At 40.8% G+C, this 25,990-nt stretch overlaps 1 protein-coding gene across 1 annotated transcript in view; it reads left to right on the plus strand.

Annotated features, from left to right (window-relative positions):
• The window catches only part of timp2a (TIMP metallopeptidase inhibitor 2a), a 62,850-nt gene that overhangs the window by 17,470 nt on the left and 19,390 nt on the right, over positions 1 to 25,990 (plus strand). The gene's annotated exons all lie outside the window — the stretch shown is intronic.

The raw sequence follows: 25,990 nt of genomic DNA on the forward strand, positions 1-25,990 counted from the left end.
AAAGCTGAGCCCTGAATTTTCATCTTGTGTGCAGAATGCCAATGCTGATTGCTTACAGGCAATTCGTTTGTGCCCATATACCCAGTTTGTAGGAGGTCTTGTGGCACAATGGTAGCATGCTTTCCTTTAAGCCAGAAGCTCTGGCTTCAAGTCCTATGCCAGGACATCTTGGCCACAGAATGAGTGTTCATGACGCCATTCAACAGGCTGGTAATCAACTTGGGAATCCTTCCACCATTTCCCCATTATTTCCTAAAGGGAGGAAAAGGTATGTGTGAAGATATTGTTAAAAAATTATACCCAGTTTGTTCTTTCCTTTTGGTATGTGCACTAGAAAACTGGAACTGTGCCCTGCCTGAGATGGCAGAAACTAGGATGTATCGGTGCAGCAAGTGCTTGCGTGAAGTCCTTTTATGTTCACTTTTCACCTGGTCAGTGCACATTGCCTCCTGAATTACTCATGGATTGTTAAAAAAGATCTTTCTTGAGATGTGAATGTAGCCATCCATCCCTAATTGCTCTTGAAGGATATAATCTGAAGCAAGAATCGTGAGTTGCATGTTTGAATAGCAGCACTCCTACTTCCTGTGGTCAATCTTGGAAATGTTGATCTAATCAACCTGCTAATATTTATTTGAATTGTTTAGTGTGGAATTGTTTGGCAATGGCTTTCTGAACTTTTTGTGTTGAAGAGGATTTGAACTCATGGGCTCGCTGTGGTTGAGCACGAGTTAATTCATACCACATAACGTTTCTCATTTTGTGAAGAGCACACTTGGTTTTTGCTTTATCATTGCATGAAAGCATCCAGCCTTAGCAGGGGACCCAGCAGCAGCTGAACTGCAGCAGGTTTTTCCCTGTGATTTTCAGAGGGTTGCTGATTGCTTTTTAGTTTTCAATCTATTTGATGCTTTTATCACACCCACGTTGCAGAAGGAATATCAGCAGGTTTAAAGGCTTTAGGTCAAATAGTTCATTAAACATGAAGCAGAAAATTCCAATTTTTTTTTCTCTTTTGCACAGAAGGCAGCCTGTCGATTGTTACAGCTTAGAACTGTCTGGAATATCAACATGTATACAAATACGTCTATTTTGTTTTAAAATAAATACTTCTTGAGTTCTTGTCTGCGTATAATTTTTCATGTTAATTAACCTTACTGTTCTGACACTAACAAAGCCACCATGAGCCATACAGCTTCTTAAAATATATGCTCAGCCAGCAATTTTGATCTTTCAAGCATGAAATGTTCTGCTACTTTCAGTTGTGAGAGCCTCCAAATAAAAGATGTTGCTATGGGTACCCACATGGCATGCCTGCTTTTTTGTGTGGAACATTCCTTGTTCCAATCCTACCAGGGGATGGGAGGTGGGTGGGCTGGGGGTGGGTTCCATCTCTGACACTTCCCATCCCTTCCTCGACTTATTTATTTCCATTTCTTCAAATAGGCTATCAATGAATATTCACCAATAAGCCCAAGGACTTCCACATCTACCTTGACTACACTTCCTCACACCTGCTTCCTGTAAGGACTCTATTTCATTCTCCCAGTTCCTCCATCTCTGTCATATGTGTTAGGATGATGTAACTTGCAATTACTAGTGCTTCTGTGTCCATTTTTATTTCATGCAATTCTGCTCTCACCCCTTCCCCTCCCTCCCAGAACCATAATGGGGCTCCCCTTGTTGTCACCTACCATCCACCAACCTTAATGGATCACCTTCCACCAGCTCCAGTGTGATGTCACCACCAAGCACACCTTTACCTCCCTCCCATTTCTGCATTCCAAAGCAGCCACTTCCTCTGTGCACCCTGGTCTACTCCTCAGTCACCCCAAAACCCCCTCACTTACCTACGGCACCTTTCCATGCAAGTGCAAGAGATGAAACTCCTCCCTTCTCACCATTCAAGGCCCCAAACATTCCTTCCAAATGAAACGGCAATTTACTTCTTTCAATTTGGTATACTGCATACGCTGCTCACAATGTGGTCTCCTCTACTTTGGGGAAACCAAACACACACTGAGTGCAGAACACCTGAGTGCAGAACACCTCCATTCAGTCCGCAAGCTTGACACTAGTTTTCTATTGCCTGTCATTTCAGTTCTCTGCATGGCTTCCACTTTGACCTTTTCTGGCCTTGGCTTGCTACAGTGTTCCTATGAAACCTAAGGCAAACTTGAACATCTTTCAGCCAAGCACCTTACAGTTTTCTGGACTTAACTTTGAGTTCAACAATTTTAGATCATAACCTTTTTGCCCCATTTTGTGATTTTCTTTTTCTTTTCCTGGTTTGTTTTTCTCTCATTTCTTTCTTAATCCCTTTGCCTTTGGATTGCTACCATCCTGCCATTCATACCTCCTCCAAAAACATCCTGTATTGCTTTTTTACTTGTCCTGTTACCACTCCCTATGCACCATAAAACTTTGTCATTTAATCTCTCCTGTCCTCCACTCTACCTCAGACATTCCCTTTTGGTCTTCTTCCCACATTGCTCAAAACCTATTGCATTTTTAACTTATCTCAATTCTGATGGAAGGCCACAGACCTGAAATGTTGACTCTGTTTCAGTCTCCACAAATACTGTCAGACCTGCTGTGTGTTTTCAGCATGTTCTGTAGTAACTTACTAATTTAGTTGGCAGAATCTGATCTTTCTAGATGTTGGGTGGTATTAAATCCTGATGTCAGGCAGTCCACAAAACTGTATAATTCGACTAAGGGAATTGTACGATTTAATAGAATTTTATGTGTGTCATTTTGTTGTAATTTAATGAGCTTAGTTTTTATTTTGCCCAGGATTTTATTGAAAATTAACAAACAGTGCTGTTGGCGTTCGGGCATCAAAGTGACAAATTAGTTGATTTAGATTGAACAAAATGGTTACATGAGTTTTCAGTTTTTAGCAGGGCTGCCAGACTAACACTACACAGTAGCTAAGCAGCCCATCTTGAAGTTAGGAAAGACTGACATAATTTGGCTCGCGTTATTTTAAATTGCACCTCCTTATTGTGTGATGATAGATTGGCAATGACAGCAGTCATGGAGAAACCTGTGGCGCGATCTGTCTTGCTCTCTCGGCTGTAGAAGAGTGTAGCTGGGAGACAGACTGATCAAGAGACTAGAAAGCCTTTTCTAATTATATTTTCTGATGACCCATCCTTATGTCTGTATTTGTAGTTTTACAGGGACTGGCTTGGAACATTGGTGAACTGGGATTTGGGTATATTTCCAATATGCTCTCAATTCGAGAGGAAACTGAAAACTACAATTTTTTTTTAAAAAGATAAATAGCTTCTAGCCGTGGGCGTAGTGTAGAATATTTTTGAAATATCTTTTAGGATTCATGTTCTGCCAATGCATTCTTCCTCAAAGTATAAACATTTGTTAATTTACACAAGAATGTTTTCCAATCTAGGAGTCAACTGGGAACATCATTAGCTGCACCCCTGCATTATTGGCAAATGATTCATAGGTCTGTTTTAACTTGATTTTGTAGTACTATTCGGATATAAGCCTAAACTCTAAGCAGTCTGTGTGAGTGGGAATGACTGTTCTACAACCAGATGGCAAATGTGAAAAGATTAGCATCTTCATCCTGCTATCTAAATCTTATTAAATCTCTACATTTTACATTTCTTGTGCAGGTTCAGGAGTAATTTAATCATATTGCACTTTGCGAAGCTTTCTGAAGATATTTAAGAAAGCAATTGATCATAACAAATGTATACATTCTAATCTACTAACTGAAATTAAATATTATTTCTCATAAAATACCCAACAGCTGATGTCAGTTTTAGAGAAACAATATTTCCATGCATAGCATAGGTGCACATGGTCACATGTGTTATTTGTTATGACTTCATTCTTGTAAAGTTGCTGCCAAGGGAAGTAGTAAAGAATGGATTATAACTTGGACCCTGACTCCTGGAGGGTACAGCAGCAAAATTGATCCCTGGGTAATTAACCCTTAGCTTACCACTCAAACATTTTAGCTGTGTAGTTAGATTCATTTTATAGTTTTATTTCAAATAGGCTAATTGTTAGGTAAAAGGTGGATAAATAGAATAAACTCATAACACACTTGTTGTAGTAATTTGCAGTGCATTGAAGATTGTCATCGCTATAAAGCCATCTTTTGTGTAATGATGATTTGTAGATTTTGTAAACATTACCAAAATGTTATTTGCACTGCAAAAATAAAGATTAGTTTGTGGCTTGTATGTAACATAATGATGGTCATCCTCGATCCAAAGGGACTGCCTAAGAAGAAGATATACAACTTCTCCATTTTGTTTCCTTTGCCAAGATAACAATGATCTTTTGTTCAATGTTTTGGAAATTGCTTAAAGCCCTTATTTTGATTTCCAGTACAGAAGTTTTAAAGAATTTTTTAAAACAAAAGAAGGTATTTTTTTTCTCTCTCTCCCGGAGGACTCGGTATTGTTTATTTTAATTAAATTTTCATTCAGTTAAATTGTTGTTCAGATTTCAGAACGGGATATTTTGTTATATATTCAAACATTTCATTTTCAGCCATTTACCCCCCCCCCCCCCCGGGCCATTCAACATGCACAAAATCAGTACTGCCCTTTCAATTTAATTCCGGTGTTTGAAATGAAACTTTCAAGCAGAGCCAATATACACATGAGCAGTGTGTTGGATAAATGTTCATCAAATGATTGCTAATTTTGCTAAACCTTGTTATTTAAAAGTAATGAGCTTCATTTCTAAATACCTATAATGTAACCTTAAGTATACTGTTAACAAGCATTAATTGAAATATGTGGGTTAATAATGTTATTGCCTTATAAAAGTCACAAAGAAACATGTGGTGAAGTTCTGAGTTTAAAAGAGGGAGAGAAATCTGCATGTCAGCCCATGATGCCCTTCACTGATACTGTGAACAGAGGAGAATTGATCCCCTAATGAATTGTCCCTACAATGAAAATATATTCTAGTAAATAAACCTTGCATTGTAAAATTCTACTTGTTTGTTCTACATCATTATTCTCAGAAGGAGTGTGTCTGTTTATTCCATGGTTATCTAGAATATTGGGCGGTTTTGGTAGAGAACAAAAGAGAATTTTTAGCCAATGTGAATATGAAGAACTCACAGGCATTTACACACTATGGTCAGCTGCAGTGTTTGGATTGACTTTTGCTGCCTGGACAACTTATTTCAAATCCAGTGTACTCCTGTAAGACAGTCATGAGACTCCTGTCCTCGTAAATGTAGCTGTTAAATTAGTTCCAAAACCAAGGTACAATGGTGCCAAATACAAGAGAGGTTCCAACGGGAGAGGGGGACAGGGAGAGAACCCAAAAAGGGAGAGGGGACAGGGAGAGGTTCCAACGGGAGAGGGGACAGGGAGAGATCCCAAAAAGGGAGAGGGGACAGGGAGAGATCCCAAAAAGGGAGAGGGGACAGGGAGAGATCCCAAAAAGGGAGAGGGGACAGGGAGAGATCCCAAAAAGGGAGAGGGGACAGGGAGAGATCCCAAAAAGGGAGAGGGGACAGGGAGAGATCCCAAAAAGGGAGAGGGGACAGGGAGAGATCCCAAAAAGGGAGAGGGGACAGGGAGAGATCCCAAAAAGGGAGAGGGGACAGGGAGAGATCCCAAAAAGGGAGAGGGGACAGGGAGAGATCCCAAAAAGGGAGAGGGGACAGGGAGAGATCCCAAAAAGGGAGAGGGGACAGGGAGAGATCCCAAAAAGGGAGAGGGGACAGGGAGAGATCCCAAAAAGGGAGAGGGGACAGGGAGAGATCCCAAAAAGGGAGAGGGGACAGGGAGAGATCCCAAAAAGGGAGAGGGGACAGGGAGAGATCCCAAAAAGGGAGAGGGGACAGGGAGAGATCCCAAAAAGGGAGAGGGGACAGGGAGAGATCCCAAAAAGGGAGAGGGGACAGGGAGAGATCCCAAAAAGGGAGAGGGGACAGGGAGAGATCCCAAAAAGGGAGAGGGGACAGGGAGAGATCCCAAAAAGGGAGAGGGGACAGGGAGAGGATAAATTTGCCACTAATATTGGAAGCCCTAAAATTGAAGCATCTGCAAAACCAAAGGTTGGATCCAACATTAAAAACTTGTGTAGGCCTCTTCTGCAGTCTCCAGGCTCCGACTGTATGATGGAATTGCTAGTAAATTAAAATTGTTGTTCTAAAATTGGAAAAACCTATTAAATCTACATTTGGACAACTTAGGATTTTGAAAGTGGCATGTTTAATTGCTTCTTATCAAACTTGCCTTTTCCCACTTGAATTCCTTTTTGTTTTATTGTCAGTAAATGGTGGAATGAGTTTAAGTAAGAGGCCATGGGAAGAGGGAATTCGCAATGAGAATGAAAATAAGGTGAAATGTCACTTCAGTCTCTGAGTGACAAGGTGATGCTACATGTCGAAGCACAAACCTGCTGAACTTTAGGACCTCTCCCTGCCCCTCTCCCTTTTGGGGGCCTCTCCCTGTCCCCCTCTCCCGTTGGAACCTCTCCCTGTCCCCTGCTTGGGACGCTTATCTTCGTTAGATTAGAGCTGAAGGTATTAATTGTGAATTACAGACTTCAGGTCAATTGCTAGGATGTGTTGTGTGGAGACGTGGCTATGGAAAAGAAGGAAAATCAGATGGTGTAGAACCACAGGCCTTGTCGTGGCAGGGATGGGGCCGTAAAACGCGGCGAGCCATTCTAAACTTCATTGACTTCGGCGGGAATGTAAAATTTGATCCGTAAGCTGCACTTGGGAACCTTTTTCTAGATTAAGCTCGAAGCACTATTAGTGAAGGACTATTAATGAAGGTCAAGACTAAGTCAACTAACCTTTCCCTTTAGTTATGATTATTTCAGGTAGCTGAAAGATACTAAACTGCAAGAAATGTTTTTCCTGCAAAATTAATTTTAACTCTGGTAATGAGTTACTTAAGGTCACAGTAGATGTACAGTAAGTTGAGTAACTTTTATTCAGTTGTTTACAAAAGTTGAAAGATTTGAATTCCTGATATTTTATGAAGCAATAGCTATTTCTGGCTTTAATCTGATCCATTAGGGAATTGTGAAACTTTTGAGCCTGGCACAGGCTTGAGCACTATGATGGAACTACTGCAATAAACGCATTTGGATTTTAACGCAGCATCAGTTATGATCTGTGTTTCTTGGATCTATAACAAGGCTTAATAACATAAATAATCTAGTATAAATGCCTATAAATGACTTTGTGTATCTTTACTGAGCAGCAAGATGGATAGTTTTATATAAAAACATATATAATTATATCTCTTGTAAACTGACAATTGGAAGCCATATTGTTCTAATTTTGCATGTTCCAGTTTCCAAAATGCCACCCGGTTGCTATGTAGCAAACAAAATTGAGTCTGAACAGATCAATTTATTTAGGATTTGTGGTTCTCGAGTGGTGGCTGTGAATTATACAAATGGATTTAGAACAAAAATGATTGCCCAGTCACAAAATTAATGTAATTGTGTTTTTAGACTACATATGATTCTTTGCTTAGCTGAAACCTAAAGCTAATTAAGGACACAATAAGTGAAATTGTTGTAATCTGAATGGAATTATAGTAATTTTGTGTATTCTCAATGCATAATTAAACAAAAGATGCTGCAACAAATTACTTTTAGAGGCTTATCTACCAGTGAAGGACCTAATGACTCATAACACCCTGAAGTTACCATTCATGCTGAGTGGAAAAAGCCTTACAGAGGAGTATAAGCGATATTCTAGTTCAATTTTTTTTTGAAGGAATTTATTCAGTACAGGATGTTGTCTAGCCGTGATTACGATGGATGTGCTTCATTATTTAGGCTTTAACTTTTGATATTTGATAGGCTGGCTAAAAGTGGATCGTGCTTTCCAGGGATTTTGGATGCCCATTTACCATTTGATCATTAACAACATTATTTATTTGTCTACCAGGGGTAAAGATGCTCGCTCATCAATATTTTATATTGGCAGTCCCTCAGTGTGAGGAAGGTGTTTGCAGGGAGTCTTAGTGTAAAAAGAGGGGGAGAGAGAGAGAAGAAATGGGGAGAGAAAGAGAGTGAGGCTGTAAGTGATGGTGGTAAAGTCGGTGAAAGATAAAGGAGGTGGGAAAGGGACAGTAAAAGGCTAAGGGAGAAACAGCATTTTTAAAAAAAAATTCAAAATCCACATCGGCAGTCAGTTGGTCAGTCTGTGGTCAGTGAGGGATTCTGCGCTGCCTTGAACCTTTTTTCGCTCATCAAGTAATGTCAGGAAACTCATATTTATTTTCTCTATACCAAGAAATTAAGATGCCTAATTGCCTCTCCATCAATCATCAGGGCTTCAAATGCTTATTCACCACTAGGTACTTGGATCTTATCTCATTATCAGAATGCCAGAGATAGAGGCACATATTTATAGCTAGGCCAGCAGGAACTCTGATAATTACTTTATGCCAAATGACTTGTGACTAAAATGCTTCATCATCATGAGATCAGCAGGGCTCAGGAGGCCTCCTCATTAGAACGTGAGATACTGACCATTAAGTTGTTAGAGATTCAGATGCCTACTTACTCATAGTCCTGCAGGAATTGGACTCCACCATCCCTTTCATTTAGACCATCAGGAAAACCACCAAAATACTTCGCAGAAAAGGAAAGCTTGCACTGAATTACAATTGTCCCTCCATCCATGCCACCACATTGTAAGGTACAGATTACCAGATATCGAAACTTGGACAAATTTTGGCAGGGTGTAATTTCTCTGAAGTAAATCCAGCTGGTTTAATTTAGATTAGCCCTGCAGTAATTGTCCTTTTAAAGTGACCGTCGAGTTAATATTTCAGTTAGCATTCTACTTTGTCAGTGCTCAGTTCAGATAATAGTCTGACCTGTTGCAGGTTCAGATATGATATTCATGACACCTGCTATGAATAGTGAACACTGATTGATAATTCTATTAGCATCATATCAGCTTTAGATTGTTCCCCATGCAATTTGATTTATTAATTCAATAATATAAGTTGTGTTTACACATGTTGACTTCAAGCAAGGATAGATGTAAAATTCAGTATTTTAAAAATCTTAATATAAATGAAACATACTACTCCACTTGAATATTTTTATAGTTACCAAAAATGGCTGCTATTTAATTTTCTAATATGATAACAGCAGATTCTGTGTAACTCATACCCCACAGGGTTCACAGCTTATCTGCCAGGAACCATTTGGTTTTTATTCTAGAAAATACATGGGTGCAAAAGCTTCCAATAAGATACTTTTGAGGCATAACCTCATGATATTTGAATATGAAATTATTGACTAGAACTGGTTTTGTGTTGACTTTTAAGTAATGAAAAATTCTAAGTTTATATAGTTAATTCTTAAGAACAAGAATAGCATTAACCTAAAATTTCTTGCTGTTAAATTGGTGCATGGGGATAGCTTCTATTTCAGTGCTCACCCTAACCTACAGTACTTTTATAGACTATAAAGATCAGATCACATAGAAATGTTGGAATAATGCCTGAGCATAGTGAACAATGACAAGCTGCCCCTTCGTGACCACTTTACCAATGGCAAGTTTCATAAGTAAGACTTTATTGCACAAAGCAACAAAGAAACAACTTATTGTTCCAAAGAAGAGTCATATTGGACTTGAAATGTTAACTCTGTTTCTCTCGCCACAGATGCTGTTAGACCTGAGTTTTTCCAGCAATTTCTGTTTTTATTTTGGATCTCCAGCATTCGCAGTATTTTTCTTCTATCAACCAATTATTGTGGTCTGTGAAAAGCAAATTTGTGTATCGTTGATTGAAGAGCTTTTACCTCATTTTTAACTTCTCCATCAAACACTGAGATTATTAGGTGTGCAATGAAGACTAAATTGTCATCTTATTAAGAACTCATCAAAAACATGATGTAGAGAGGCATATTATTGACCCCAACACATGACACAATAGGGTGGAGCGATAGGCTTTGTGTCAATGATCTGCTGCACTATGGTCAGAGGTTGGAACAAGTGATGCCAGGGTACAAGTGGGACAGGGCAAATCATAGACAGAATTACCAGGAAAAGCCCAAGAAAGGAAGAAAAACAATTTTCAAAATTGGAGGGCACTAATTCTCACAAAAACGCTGTGGCACATTTTAATCAGGGTTCATCCGATGATCCCTTTTTAAGTATTGGGTTCCTTCTAAAAAGGAATCCTGAGACCTTGTCAGCTCAATAAGTTGAACTCTTTAAACTGACTTCCTTGTAGTCTCAAGATTCCTTTTGAATTATAGGCACATTTCTATTATTTATTATAATGAAAAGATCATAATGCTTGGTCTTTGAACTTTTAAATTGCCACCTCTAATTAAAACAATTCCATTTTCATCAAACTGGATTACTTTGTTCAGATTATATAAATGCACTGAGTTACCCTGCGTTGTTATTTGAAAATGGAAGGAAGGCATCACATCATTTTAATTAAGTATATTTAACAATATTTTGAGATTCTGTTCTCATAAAAATCTGTGAAATGGCCCATTAATTCAATCCACCAGCCTTTGAATCATTCCTTCTGCAATATGCTCTCTATTGATTGGTTTGATGTGTCCCTGATGTAGCCAGCTTTTTTTTTTATATGAAGTGTTATACCTGCAAACTTCGGCTTCTAAAAATTGATTGTAGCTTCTTCACATTGCTTAAATGTCTAGTAGGTCACAAAGATCAACACTGGTTGGGATTAAAAAAATATGGTGAGGAGGCATTGAAACTCATCCCAACTTATTTTGTGCTTTGCTCTTTGTGTTTGTACTTCTAGGACATCATGCTGCTTTTCTTCATATTGAGCAGAATTTTTAAAAACTAGAATTTTTCCAGCTTTTAGATATTGGACAGAGAGTTAGCAAAATCAGCAGTTGTCTGGATCTTGCCCAAAAACTGTAATGGAAAATTCAGGTCCTGCCCTACGGCAAGGTTGAAGGAAATCCCATGGGTATGTGTACAGTACATCAGCAGCAAGATCTTGTAGCCTCTACCCCGCTACATGGAGTGCTGCCCAGAAACACGTACTTAACAAATCTGTTATTATGAAAAAATGAATCATAGCATTGGTTCCTTAGGGGGGAAGAAAGATTGGAAAAACGGCTTCCCAAGTGCCACTTACTGCCAGAATAGTATTGAATCAAATGTATATTTTTTAGCAATAGTGAACACTCTGTTCTTACTACTGTTCATTTCTCCAGAATACAATACTTCATAAGCCATGAACATTCCAGACTGGAATAGGCAGCAACACTTGAACTCTGAAATTCCTCAATCTGCTGGTGGCTGTATCCAGACAAAATAAATGGATTATTGCCTTGACTGAAATAGCAGACAGCAAATTCAGATAAATGCCTTCAATGGTTCTTCCATTTAATCCCATGGTGTAATTTCAAAATCTTGGTAACCATTATGACAGAGCTTTCAGCATAGAAACTGGCCATTCAACTCAACTGATCTAATTATATTGTGCAAAGCCTCCTCCTACCCTGCTTCATCATCATAGTTTAAATAAGTCACCTGTAAGATATCAGACTTGGGGCACACTTTTTTAAAATTCAGTTGTTTCTTCTGAATGTCTTTTTAAATTTGAATTATTTCTTACTATCCTTGAATTTTGCAACTGAGTCCCTTGCATTTCTTTTGAAAAAATTTCAAATAAGCATGTAAGTCTGCAATAGTTAGTGTTCCAATGATGACCTCCCTCTGGGCTATGATTCGATAGTTACCTTTTGTAGGACAGTCTTTTTTTTAATAAAACCCCTGTTACTGTTATAAAGGTGCAGAGCTGAGATTTAGAAGTAGCATCCAGCATTAGGAAAGTTGCTACTTGTCCATTGAGATCAATGACAATTGACTGGAAACCAATTTTATTACATATATTAGAAATGTACATTTTCAGCAGGGACATGGTAGGTAGACCTTGATTGTTGCCATCTAGGATTGGGTATCCGTTGCCTGGGCATAGTACAGAAAGGAAAATCTGGGGTGGGGCTCGTACAACAGGAGCACAATCCACCAGATTAGCCTTTCATCTAAATATTTGAGAGGAAAACCTGTGGTTCTGTAAGGCGTTTGAGAATTACCCCGCTGGATTTTCCTCTCAATACTTTCCCAAACAATGCTTCCCTTTAGCTGGCAACAATGAAATCTATCCCGGTGGATCTCCTATGTTGCTTCATTTTGATTTACAAAATAGCGTAATGGATTATTAGGCAGGAGAGGAACTTAACAAACTCAAACTTTTCAGAAAGATATATTCAACATCAAAGTGCTTCATTCACAATATTGTCTTCCTTGAACTTTTAGTTTTCTAACAATGCTTTTACAACAGTTTTCTAGAATAGTATGTTGTGGAACCATCCTTGGGATCAAGCTATTTTAATATTGTGTAATGAGGCAGAATTGAACAATAATCCCACAGTAAAAAAAATCCTCTGGGATTAACAATTGTACAATTGTAATAATTATAATAATGCAATTGAATTCATATATTTGAGAGCAACAAACACCAGTTCAAAACAAGAATCTTAAACTTAAGCATAGCCAATTACATATGTATGAAGGGAGAGCTGGTTATGGCTAATTGAGTAAATAGACTATAAGGTGTGGTGGTAAATAAACAGTGGGAACATATAAACATATGATTAGGAACAGGAATAGACCAGTTGACCCCTCGAGCTTGTTCCGCCATTCAATAAAATCATGGCTGATCTGATTGTAGCCCCCACATTACTGCCCACCCCAATAACCTTTCACTCCCTTGTTAATCAAGAATCTACCTCTGCCTTAAAAGTATTCAAAGACTCTCTCCTTGAAAAAGGCAGTGGAAGCAGTGTTCCAAAGACGACCTCTGAGAGAAAAAAATTCTAGTTATCTCTGTTTTAAATGAGTGACCCCTAGTTCTAGATTCTCCCACAAGAGGAAACATCCTCTCCACATCCACTCTGTCAAGACCCCTCAGGATCTTAAAGGTTTTAATCAAGTCACCTCTTATGTTTCTAAACTCCAGTGGATACAAGCTTAACCTGCCTAACCTTTCCTCATAAGAAAACCTACCCATTCCCAGTAACAGTCTAGTAAACCTTCTCTGAACTGCTTCTAACACATTTACATATCTCCTTAAATAAAGAGACCAATACTGTACACAATACTCCAGATGTGGTCTCACCAGTGCCCTGTATAACTGAAACATAACCTACCTACTTTTGTATTCAATTCCCCTCGCAATAAACAATAACATTCTATTAACTTTCCTAGTTACTTGCTGTAACTACATACGTGTGATTTGTGATTGATGTACTAGGACACTCAGATCACTCTGAATTTTACAGCTCTGCAATCTCTCACTATTTCATAATATGTTTCTTTATATTCTTCCTGCCAAAATGGACCATTTCACATTTGCCCCCACTATACTCCATTTGCTACATCTTTATCCATTCACTTAACCTATCTGTGTCACTTTATAGCCTCCTTACACCCCCTTCACAACTTACTTTCCTACCTATCTTTGTGTTGTCAGCAAATTTGGCAACCCATACCTTCAGGCCCTTCATCCAAGTCATTTATATAAATTGTAAGAAGTTGAGGCCCAAGCACTGATCCCTGTGGCACACCACTCGTTACATGCTGTCAACCAGAAAATAACCGATTTATGCCTGCTCTGTTTCCAAGCTAGCCAATCTTCTATCCATGCCAATATGTTACCCCCTACACCACAACTTTTTATTTTCCACAATAGTCTTTGAATGTCTTCTCAAAATTTCAGTACAGTACATCCACTGGTTCCCCTTTATCCACAGCCCATGAGACTCCTTCAAAGAACTCCAATAAATTGGTTAAACGTGATTTCCCTTTCACAAAACCATGCTGACTCAGCCTGATCATCTTAAACTTTTCTAAATGCGCTGCTATAACATCTTTAATAATAGTTTCTAACATTTTCCCTATGACAGATGTTAAGCTAACTGACCTGTAGTTTCCTGCTTTCTGTCTCCCTCCCTTTCCAATCTAATGGAACCTTCCCCAAATCTAGGGGATTTTGGAAAATTAAAACCAACGTATCAACTATCTCACGAGCCACTTCTTTTAAGACCTCAGGGTGAAGTCCATCCGGACCTAGGGATTTGTCAGCCCGCAGCCCCAACAATTTGCCCAATACCACTTCCCTGGTGACTGTAATTTTCCTGCGTTTCTCCCTCCCTTTTATTTCCTGATTCACAGCTGTTTCTGGGTTGTTACTCCATAGTGAAGACCAATGCAAAATATCTGTTCAATTCATCTGCCATCTCCTTACTTTTCATCATTAATTCCCCAGCCTCACTTTCTGTAGGACCAGTGCTCACTTTTGTAACTCATTTTCTTTATTTAAATATCTAAACTATTATTAACCATTTTTATATTTCTAGCTAGCTTCCTCTCATACTCTAATTTTTCCTTCCTTATTAATCTTTTTATCATTACTTGCTGTTCTTTATATTCTGGCTAGTCTTCTAGATCCACCCGTTTTTGCGTAATTATATGCTTTTTCTTTAAGTTTGATACTGTCTTTAACTTTTTTAGTTAACCACGGATGGTGGGTCCTCCCCTTGGAAGTGTTCATTCTCATTGGAACTTATCTATTCTGTGTATTCTGAAATTTCCCTTTAAGTGTCCGCCATTAAACTTCTATTGTCATATCCCTTAACCTCATCTGCCAATTCACTTTAGCTAGTCTGCTTTCATGCCCTCAATTGTCCTTATTTAAGTTTAAAATATTAATCTTGGACCCACTCGTCTCTCCCTCAAACTGAATGTAAAATTCAATCATAATATGATTGCTGCCATCTAGGGATACCTTCACTATGGTGAATCAATTAATCCTATCTCGTTGCACAGTACCAGGTCTAGTATAGCCTGCTCAATAGTTGGCTCCAGAATGTGCTTTCTAAGAAACTATCCTGAAAATATTCCATGAACTAATTTTCCATTTACTCTACTTTGCCCACCTGATTTTTCCAGTCTAGGGGCAGGATCTTTCCTATGGGCACTGGACTGGGCGGGAGCCGGCGCGGAGCTGATCGCTGCCTGTGATTGGCCCCACACTGCCATTTTACGTGGGCAGGCCAATTAAGGCCCGCCCAGCGTAATACATGACCGGTAGCGCTCAGCGCGCTACCTGTGCGGGTGGGGGGAGAAGGGAGAGTCGGGGCCAGCGCTCTTTTGCACATGTGCGTACAGAGCACAGAAATCTCCCTGAGCCATTTATTTATTTGATATAAGCTTCAGGAAACCTCATCCCGCTCATGGATGAGGTTTCCTAAAAAACGCAAAGGCCGCTTGGGCTTTTCACCTGCCCGCCAACCTTAAGGCTGGACGGGCTGTGTTCACAAGTGGTTAAATTAATTTCTTAATGGTCTTAACAGGCCGTTTACATTTTGGCGGGCGTGCGCCCGCCGAATGAAATATCGCGATGGCATTTAATGAGGTCAGGATGCATGACCTGCGTTATCATGTGTCATTTTACATGTCGGCGTGCCGGGCCTGACCCCTCATGCCAACGGAAAAATCCTGCCCTACTAATGTAGATTAGAATTCCCCATGATTATTGCCTTACCTTCCTGACAAGCTCCAATTATCTCTTCCTTTTATACCCTGTCCGACCGTGTAGTTACAATTAGAGGGCCTGTAAATCACTCGCACAAGTGAATTCTTGTAGTTATCATTTTTCATCTCAACCCAAACCACTTCTACGTTCTGGTTTCCTGAACCTAGATCACCCTCTCTAACGGGTTAGTACCATCATTAATTAACAGAGCCATCCCTCCACCTATCCCTAGCTTCCTGTCCTTCCTAAGTGTCACGTACCCTTCAACATTCAGGTCCCTTCAACACCCATATGTCTTCCTGTTGCCATGTCTCTGTAATGGCTATCAGATTGTACTTATTTATTTCTATTTGTGTCATCAGTTCATCTGCTTTGTTTCAAATATTACATGTGTTTAGGTACAGGGCCTTTAGTGTTGCCATTTAATTGTTTTTGTAATGTCTAGCCTTATCTGCTGATTTACTCTTAGATTTGTATTCTCTGTGCCTTCCTGTCACATTCTGTTATCATTTCACATACTAGTACCTTTCTCTCTTGCCTTGTCTCTACTCTTTTTGGTTTACCACACCTACCCAAATTTGACCCCTTGCCCTCACTTTTCAGTTTATAACCCCCTCTACTTCCCTACCTTTTGTGTCTTGCAAGGACACCAGCCCCAGCACAGTTCAGGTGTAGATTGTCCCAACGGTACAGCCCCCACTTTCCCATTACTGCTGCCAGTGCCCCACAAACTGGAACCCACTTTTCCTGCACCAGTTTTTGAGTCACACATTCATTTCTCTAATCTTATTACCCCTGAGGTTCTGCTTCTTAATTTAGTACCTAGTTCCTCATACTGACTATGCAGAACCTCCTTCCTCATCCTGCCTATGTCATTAGTACCCTACATGACCACGACAACTGGATCCTCCCCCGCCCACTGTAAGTTCCTCTTGAGCCCTGAGCAAATATCCCAAACCCTTGCACCAGGCAGGCAACATAGCTGTCTGGACTCTCATTCCTTACTACAGAGAACAGTGTCGATCTCTATTAATATACTGACCCTTACCATCATTATATTCCTCTTTGCTTCCCCATCTTGTATGACTTCCTGTACCACAGTGCCATGGTCAGTCAGCTCATCCACTCTGCAGCCCCCACTCTCATCCAAACAAGCTGAAAGAACCTCAAACCTGTTGGACAATTGCAGAGGCTCACACTCTGCCCCCGGGTCCCCTTACCTGTCTCATCTGCAGTCACATCCCCCTGTCACTCACCACCTTCCAAATCAGAAGGCCCTATCCTAAGGCCTGTGACTGCTTCCTGATACAAAGCATCCAGGTAACTTTCCCCCTCCATTATGTGTCGCAGTGTCTGCAGGTCAGCCTCCAGCTCAGTGACTCTGAGCTGAAGCTCCTGAAGCTGCAGACATTTACTGCAGACATGTTTGCCCTAGGTAACACTGGCTTCCAGGAGCTCCCACGTGCTGCAGCTATGACACATCACCCGTCCTGCCATCCTTTATGTGCTGTAATTAATTATTTAATTATTTTAACCAATTACTTATTTTCTTTTATGTATCTGTTAATCTTACCACAAATTCCTGTATTTTGAACCTTATGAATAGAATAAACCTTAATCACTTACCAGATCCTCATCAAACAGCTAACCTCTTCCCCTGTAGTAGAACAAAAACCTATTCCTACAGGGTGAAGAAGTTAGAAAAAGCAAAGGAATACCTCCCTCCCCTCCTCACCAGACTCTCTCTGTTGAGGTTGCACTCCAGTGCTGGTCCCACCGAATGTCTGAATTTATCGGCAGAATCTTCAGCTCGGTGAGCGGGGTCAGGCCCCGCTCGTCAACGCATAAAATGACACGCGGTGACGCCTGCATGTATCCCAACCTCACTGCGCGTCATTCAGATATTCAGTTTGGTGGGCACGCACAGAGTCGGCTGCGCACCCGCTGAACTGTCAAAGACCTATTAAGGCCATTTAAATATCAATTAAAATACTTAACTGAGCTGCCCATCCAACCTTGAGGTCAGGCGAAGAGCCCAGGCGGCCTTTGCATTTATCATGAAACCTCATCCACAGGTAGGATGAGGTTTCATGAAGGTTTTTAAAGTTTAATGAAATTTTTCAATAAAATTCATTGACATGTCCCTGCTCATGTGACACTGTCACATGAGGGGACATGTCTTAAAAAAGAAATCCTGTCTTCATTAAAATTTTTAAAGATCAAACTAATCTCCCTGAGGCAGCTCTTTGCCTCAGGGAGGTTTCCGCGCTCTTTCACGCAAATGTGCAAAAGAACGCAGGCCCTGACTCAGCCTCCCCCCAACCCGCACAGCCATACAAAAAGTTAGTTCACAGGGAAAGGACCAATGGAGTTGGTTGCAATATATTAGCATGGATGAAGGATCGGTTAATGGACAGGAGAGTAGGGATAGATGGGGCATTTTCACATTGACAGGCTGAAACTAGTGGAGTGCCACAAGGATCAGTGTTGTGGCCTCAGTTATTTACAATCTATATTGATGAATTAGACAAAAAGACCAAGGGTCTTAGTTTGCTGACAATACAAAGCAAGGTAGGAATGTAAATTGTGAGGGGGAGCACGGAGGCTGCAAAGCGATTTAGACGGATTAAGCGAGTGAGCAGCAAGTTGGCAGATGAAGAATAATGTGGGGAATAAGGTTATTTACCTAGGTAGTGAAGGTAGAAAAGCAGATTTTTTTTTAAAAGGCATAAAACATTTAAATGTTGATATTCAGAGAAACACAAGGAACACAAAGTTTAGCATGCAGGTACAGCCAGCAATTAGGAAGGTCAATGGCATGTTAGCCTTTATTGTAAGGGTATTAGAGTACAAGAATAAGAGAGACTGGGATTTTCTAGCCCTGCTGGGGTGGATGCGGCGAGCTAGCTAAAAGTCCTTTGACTTTGGCGGGACCAGAGGATCACACCAGCAGGTGGGACTGGAAAATCTCAGCCAGAGTCTTTGGTGGGTAATAGGGGTTTGGTGTGACCACATCGTGAGTATTGTGCTCGGTTTTGGTCTCCATAGATAAGGAAGCGTATACTTGCATGGAAACTACTGGAAATGGTTGGAGAAAAGAGGAAATTACTGCATAACAACAAAGAGAAAGATAGAATGCTTCAATCACATTAGAGCAAATGGGAGACAGTTATTGGAAGGGATGATTGATGGAAAACATAGGAGAGGGAAGCAGAGGAGAAAATGGATGATGGTTATAATGAACTGGATGCAATTAATTTATGCACAATGTGTAAGGGAAACACAGGACAGTCAGAGGTGGAAATCTATGGGAGTCAACCTGCTGGAAAAAAGATGACACCAACAAATGAACAAATTCTTGCCTTAGCCAAACATCAAAGGTTCACCAGATTGGTTTCTAGGATAGGATGAGAGGGTTTTCCTGTGGTGCAAGGCTGAGTAAATTGGGCCTAAACTCTGAAGTTTAGAAGAATGAAAGGTGATCTCATTGAAACATAAATTTGGAAGGAGTTTGACAGGCTAGACACTTGAGAGGTTGCTTGCTTCCTTGGCTGGGGACACATTTGGGATTGAGATGAGGAGAAATTTCTTCACTCAGAGGGTTGTGAATCTTTGGAATTCTGTATCCCACTAGGTTTGCTCCATCGTTGAGTACATTCAAAACTGAGATTTTTGATCTCTCTGAATCAAGGGATATGGGGAGCAGGGGGGGTAACTGGAGTTGTGGCAGAAGATCAGCTATAATTGTAACATAAAGATGGGGTTGTATGATCTATTCCTGTTCCTATTATGTTCTATGGTCCTAGTTACACCCAATATCACTTTGATTTAAAAAGATTTGGGGCTGAATTTATTGAAAAGTTACACCATTGTAATGGTGCAGAAGTCCAGGAAATTATTGTGCCAGTGGCAATGCCATGATTGCACTGTTCCACAGACTTGCACTGTAAAAGTCGAACAGCTAATTATTCCTTGGCCCCATCCCCCATCAATTTCAGTGTTGGTTGTGAATTTGCTGTAATTAAGCCAGCTTTCATACCGCTGTCACTTAGACTGAAAAATAATGGTGCTGGAGACCTGGCAGGAGGTATGATTTTGTTTTATTCATGGTGGTTGTAACATGGGTGTTATTTATGCTTCTGGTGCCTCATTATGAACATATGTTGCACACAAAAAAAAACCCAAAGTGAATCCCCTGATGCACTCTCCTAAATCAAATTGAAAATGCTATGAAATGTTTCTGGGAGACTCCATAGTGAGCTAAATAAATTTAAGGTCTTTGTTTGCAGCCTGCAACCTCTCTTGGGATTTGAGCATCACTGGCAATGCCGACATTTATTGCACATTCTAATTGCCCTTCAGATGAGTGGCTTGCTTAACCATTTCAGGGTGTAGTTAAGAGTCAGCAACATTACTGTGGGTCTTAAGGACAACAGGTTTCTTCCCTGAAGGGCATTAGTAAAGCAGGATTTTTTTAAAAACTACAACCCAATATTATGATTATTATTAATGAGACCAGCACTTTATTCCAGATTTATTAAATAACTGAATTGAAATTTCCCCAGCTGCCAAGGTGGAGTTTGACCCCTGTCTCTGGAGCATTAGTCCAGGCCTCTGGAATACCAGTCCTAGAACATTGTCCCGATAATAAAATTGACGAGTAATAAAGTAAGCAAGAGTTAAATGACACATTTGGAGAGCATGAAGAAAACGTGCCCTCAACAAAATAATAAATCAGAAGCAGCTAGAAACTGAGATTAGCTGGATTCATCTTTTTGGGTGTGTTCAGTTGGGAATACTTTTGGTGGTATCAGAATTATGATTAAATGTCAGCAATATATGGAGAACTGAAAATGTGCTTTTACACTGGTAGGAATGACAGCCAGAAACAACTGGCCATCTTCCTTAAAGACTTATTGGGATTTGAACTCTATACTAAACTCCAGAGTAAGAAATTTTTTGTCAGGGAACAACCTTATTGGCAAAAAAGACATACACTAATTTAGAATGCAAACTAACAAGATTTATTGAACAACAAAGATTAATTCTTAACATTCCACTGTTTTCCCTGTGGATCCCAGGACTTCTGGGGTCTTCACTTCTTGGGGAAAAATTTTCCCCCAGTTGCGGGGCAGGGTTACGCAGGGGCAGGCACGAACCCGATTGGGGATGCGCCGCCATTTTATGTGGGCGGGCCAGTTAAGGCCCGCCCAGCGTGACGCTCACCCGGAAGCGCTGAATGCTCCCTGTGCAGGCGCGGGGGGAGTTCCCTGAGTCGTTCCCTGCACTCTTTCATGCATGCACACAGAAGAGCGCAGAGATCTCCCTGAGGCACAGAGGTGCCTCAGGGAGATTAGTTTGACATGTGTTCATTTAAATAAAGGTGGAAAAAAGCTTTTAAAATGTGTCCCCTCTTGTGACTTATGTCAAAGAAGTAATGTTAAAATTTTTATTAGATTTTAAAACACTTCATGAAACCTCATCCCGCCCGTGGATGAGGTTTCATGAAAAATGCGAAGGCCGCCTGGGCTCTTTGCCAGCACGCCAACCTTAAGGTTGTACGGGCAGCTCAGCTAATTGAATTAATTACTCTTTAAATTGCCTTAATAGGCCTTTGACAGTTTGGCAGGCATGAAGCCGAGTCGGCTGTGCGCCCGCCAAGCTGAAAATCTAAATGATGCGCCGTGACATCAGGACACCCGCCCAACATCGCCGTGCATCATTTTACATGTCGGTGAGCGAGCCCCGCCCTTGCTCGCCAACCGGAAAATTCTGCCCTTGGTCTCTAGGACCTGGTCTCTTGACACTTAAAGGTCTTGGAGATTCTCTATGTTAATCAACTTAATTCTAATTTACACAAAGAAACCTCCTTTTGGAGTTTTAAAACTTCTAATTTTCCAATTTTCTGCTTTCTCTCGCTCTCTCTCACACTTTCCCTCTCTCACTCACTCTCTCACTCACTCTCTCACTCTCTCTCTCACTCTCTCTCACACTCTCTCTCACACTCTCTCTGTCTCTCACTCTCTCTGTCTATCCCTCTTTTTCCCAATCTACAATTGCTGCTGAGTGCTGAAGACAGCTTTCACTTTCTTCTTAAAGTAACTATCTCTCGTCCTAATACTGAATCCTAATTCTGATCTAACACTAATACCCTGGACTTCTTATGACAAATCCCAATCCTGTAGTCATCTCTGGGATTCTTGCAGCAAACCCCAAACCTACATGACAATTACCTTAGTGACTATTGGGTTCCTTACGGTCAACTCTAAACCTATATTTGGGTTCCTTATGCTCAACCCGAAACCTTGTCTGTTGACTGGTACAAATATTAACTCTCCTGGCAAGAGACCCCTTTTAGCAAGTCTCCTGAGACCATTGTTACCCCTGGCAAATGTGAAGACTCCAGACCTGCTCCTCTATTTTTATATCTTTTTTGCTGGCAGATTTTACAGCATTCAACCCAAGTCTGAGCACCTGTGTAAAGGCAACTAATAACTTTTCCCAAATATTTGTAACTCCTGACCAATGGGAAGTGAGCTTATGGCTTCCCTACAACAGCTTAACCTCAACTTACAGCCTATATTTACAATTATTGACCAATGGGAGAAGCACTTTATGGCTTCCCTGTAACAAACTAACCTTGACTTGTATCCTTTTCTTACAATTTTAGTCTCCAGGCCATCCTTTTAGCCAATCAATATCCTAGTTTTGGTTTCTGCTTTTTGCTAATGCTGGACTCACTGAAGCCCGAATGCAGCATGTGTCCTAACTACAACCTCAGTTCACTTCTGTGTTTTTTCCCTTCTTAAAGCTACATTACAGTTTACGGAAATGCCAACTTAAAGATTTCTTAACAACGTTCCAATAATACATACAAATTAAGACTTTTCATGAATAAACCTTTGTGTAGTACAATTTGATAACTTAAGCCTAATTAATTACCCAATGGGTCGATGAGGTGCAGTCCAGCAGTCTGCTCACACCGTCCTTCAGTCAAGCATTTTCTAGTTAAAAATTATGCTTTGTTCATCAAGTGAATCTTATGGCATCAAAATGTCATGTCTCCTTAGCATAAAGGTGTCCCGTGGAATAGCTAAAATAAATTAATACACGGAAATTCTCTTGGTGTCGCATAAAACATTTACAGGTGAGAACGGTAGCAATTCCTATATTTCTACTCCTGTTTTCTTTCAGGCTTGGTGTGTGTTGCTAGAAGCAAGTTTTTGGATTTTTTTAAATGCCTGTTTCCTAAATGGCAATTTCCAAAAGGGAACACTATTCCTGGCGCTTCGGATCTGTATCGGACATTGGCTGCATAAATAAAGCTGGAACTCATTTGAAAATAGGTGGCCAGCAACAACACTTTTAAACTGCCTTCATGTTGCACCTTTGCCACCAGGACTGTGCTGTTTTGTATTGTATCCATGCGGAAGGTATTCTGAATCGTTGCAGTGTCCCCACAATTTTCAAAATAACACTAACAATGCAATAACCTCTCAATGGTTTCACCTAAGAAGTGCTGTGCACATAACAGTGCTACACACTCAATACAGAATACACACCATACACATCAGTACATAATGTTACATGCATAAGTACATCTCGGGATCCTGAAGGTCATGGATCAGCAGAATCCTTCACTGAGTGAAACACTGTCACTCTCCCACCTGCCCATCTTAAAAACAGTTTTCACCTGCGTTGGTGTTGAGGGTACTTCTTAAACCATTTCAAAAGCCTTCTTCAGTGAACACAATACTGAGAATATGAAAATTTACAAGAGCAGCTCAAACACAATTATATATTTTTTTTGGTTTTTCCCTTTTCTATTCTGAGCCAAAGCGTTTGCTGTAAGTAGTTCAAGGACATATTTGCTTGTGGGCAGAAATCTGGCCTGTTGGTTGATGTTCATAACCAATCCAATTCGGCTTTATGTTGAAAATGAAAATTTCATTCTTCTTGGGTAGTTTGTCAGGAGTTTTGGTTTTTTAAAAGTCAGCATTGTTTAAGTACTGGAAGAGCTTGCAATGGTATGGGGATTTATTTAATAGACTTCTGAAGAAAACTGTTTTGAGTTTTGGAAGTGATGTGTGGAAGCTATAGAACCTAACCACACAGAATGACAGCATTGGGCCAGATTTAGTGGAGCCAGCTGGAGGGGGCGTGGTGCCTGGGGGGTGCCGGGAGAGTCAGGCAGGAGTACCCACTTTGAATTCCAGAAGTCAGCAGAACTGACCCTAATTAAGCTGGGGACAGGAAGGCCCGATGTGGGAATCCTGCCTGCTAGCAGTGAGAAGGCAATTAGGCTCATTAATGAGCCACTTAAAGTCAATTATCCCTGAGCCCACCAGAATTTAATGGTGGCTCAGGAATTCTCCTAAACTTGCACGGCTTTCCTGTGCCTGTTCAAGGCCACCCAGCAAAACTTTTTGTTGGGTTTTCCTGTGGCCTTGTGAGGGATGTGCCCTGCTTCACAGGCACTTTGTGCCCAATTGAGGGTTCCAGCATTGGGATGAGGGGGCTCCTTGGAACCCCACTTTGTCAGTGACCCACACCCTGCCCCACCTCCCGCCATTCCTAAACTGCCCTCACTCACCTATGCCCAGGGACTCAGCATCAATCCTGGGGCTAGACCTCAGTGCATTACCAATAGGCTCCTGGTAGAGCTGCCAATAGCTCTTGAGGGTGGGGTTTCCGCCCTTCGGGGTCTTAATCACGTGGGAGGCCCGACACTGGCCAATTAACTGCCTCATAGGCAAAAGTGAAGTCAGTGGAACCAGGGGAAAACTCTCTGCTGGTTGAAGTTATATCTGGTACAAAGGAAGATGGTTGTGGTTGTTGGAGGTCAATCTCTCAGTCCTGGGACATAGCTGCAGGAGTTCCTCCTGAGGACCAACCATCTTCAGCTGCTTCATCAATGACCTTCCCTCTATCATAAGGTCAGAAGTGGGGATGTTCACTGATGATTACACAATGTTCAACACTATTCGCAACTCCCCAGATACTGAAGCAGTCTTTGTCCGTATGCATCAAGTTCTGGACAATATTCAGACTTGGGCTGATAAATGGCAAGTAACATTCATGCAACACAAGTGTTAGGCAATGACCATCTCCAACAAGAGAGAATCTAACCATTCCCCTTGCCATTCAGTGGCATTACCATTGGTGAATTCCGCACTCTCAACATCCCGGGGGGGTAGTTAACATTGACCAGGACTGAACTGGACTAGCCATATAAATACAGTAGCTACAGGAGCAGGTCAGAGGCTGGAATTCTGTGGAGAGCAACACGCTACCTGACTTTCCAAAGCCTGTCCGCATTCACAAGGCATAAGTCAGGTGTGTTGGAATTTTCTCCACTTCCCTGACGAGTGTTGCTCCAACAACACTCGAAGCTCTACACCATCCAGGAGAAAGCAGCTTGATTGGCACCCTGTCCAACACCTTCAACATTCACTCCCTCAACCATCGATGCATAGTGGCAGCAGTGTGTACCATCTACAAGATGCACTGCAGCAACTCACCAAAGTTCTTCTGACAGCACCTCCCAAACCCACAACCTCTACAACCTAGAAAGAAAGGATAGTAGATGCATGGGAACACCACCTGGAAGTTCCCCTCCAAGTCACTCATCATCCTGACTTGGAATTACACCGCTGTTCCTTCACTGTCACTGGCTCAAAATCCTGGAACTCCCTTCCTAACAGCATTGTGAGTGCTCCTGTACCACATGACTGCAGTGGTTCAAGAAGGCATCTCACCACTACTTTCTCAAGGGCACTCAGGGATGGGCAATAAGTGCTGACCTAGCCAGTGATGCCAACATTCCATGAACAAATTTTTTTTTTAAATTGTCAGATCTTCCTCACGGAAACGACCAACTGGCAGAGGTGGTGGGTACCTAGATTGCTGGAAAAAAATCCATATGCGTGTGTGTGTGTGTGTTAGTTATTTCTTTGAAACACCTCCCTTATGAGTCCCACTCTTTCTTGATAGCCCTACTCTTTGTGTACATATTCTGTTCCACATTAGGATAAGTAAGGGATTGAGTTGAACGACAAGAGAATAATGCAACAACATTTGGCATGCTCTAAACCTGGAAGATTTTTCAGGACTTCAAAGTTCCCTCCTAGTTTGAGATAAACTTGTATCGATTATTCATGTGCACAAGTAATTTCCACAATCAGACACTAACAAAAGACACAAAGATAGAGTATTGTAGGCATCTATTTCTATATTACTTGAGATACATCTCTTTTTTTAGTCTTTAAAAAAAAAGGTAAGGAAGGCAGCAGAAACTTCCAATAACAGGAAATTGTAATTGACTTTGGGTCTTAATTTTAAATATATATAGAATGGCTGTCCTCTATCACAAGAAAATCTCCTGAGAGAAATCAGCCTTT

Source organism: Carcharodon carcharias, chromosome 22 (assembly GCF_017639515.1).
Source record: "Carcharodon carcharias isolate sCarCar2 chromosome 22, sCarCar2.pri, whole genome shotgun sequence".
Taxonomy (NCBI): domain Eukaryota; kingdom Metazoa; phylum Chordata; class Chondrichthyes; order Lamniformes; family Lamnidae; genus Carcharodon; species Carcharodon carcharias.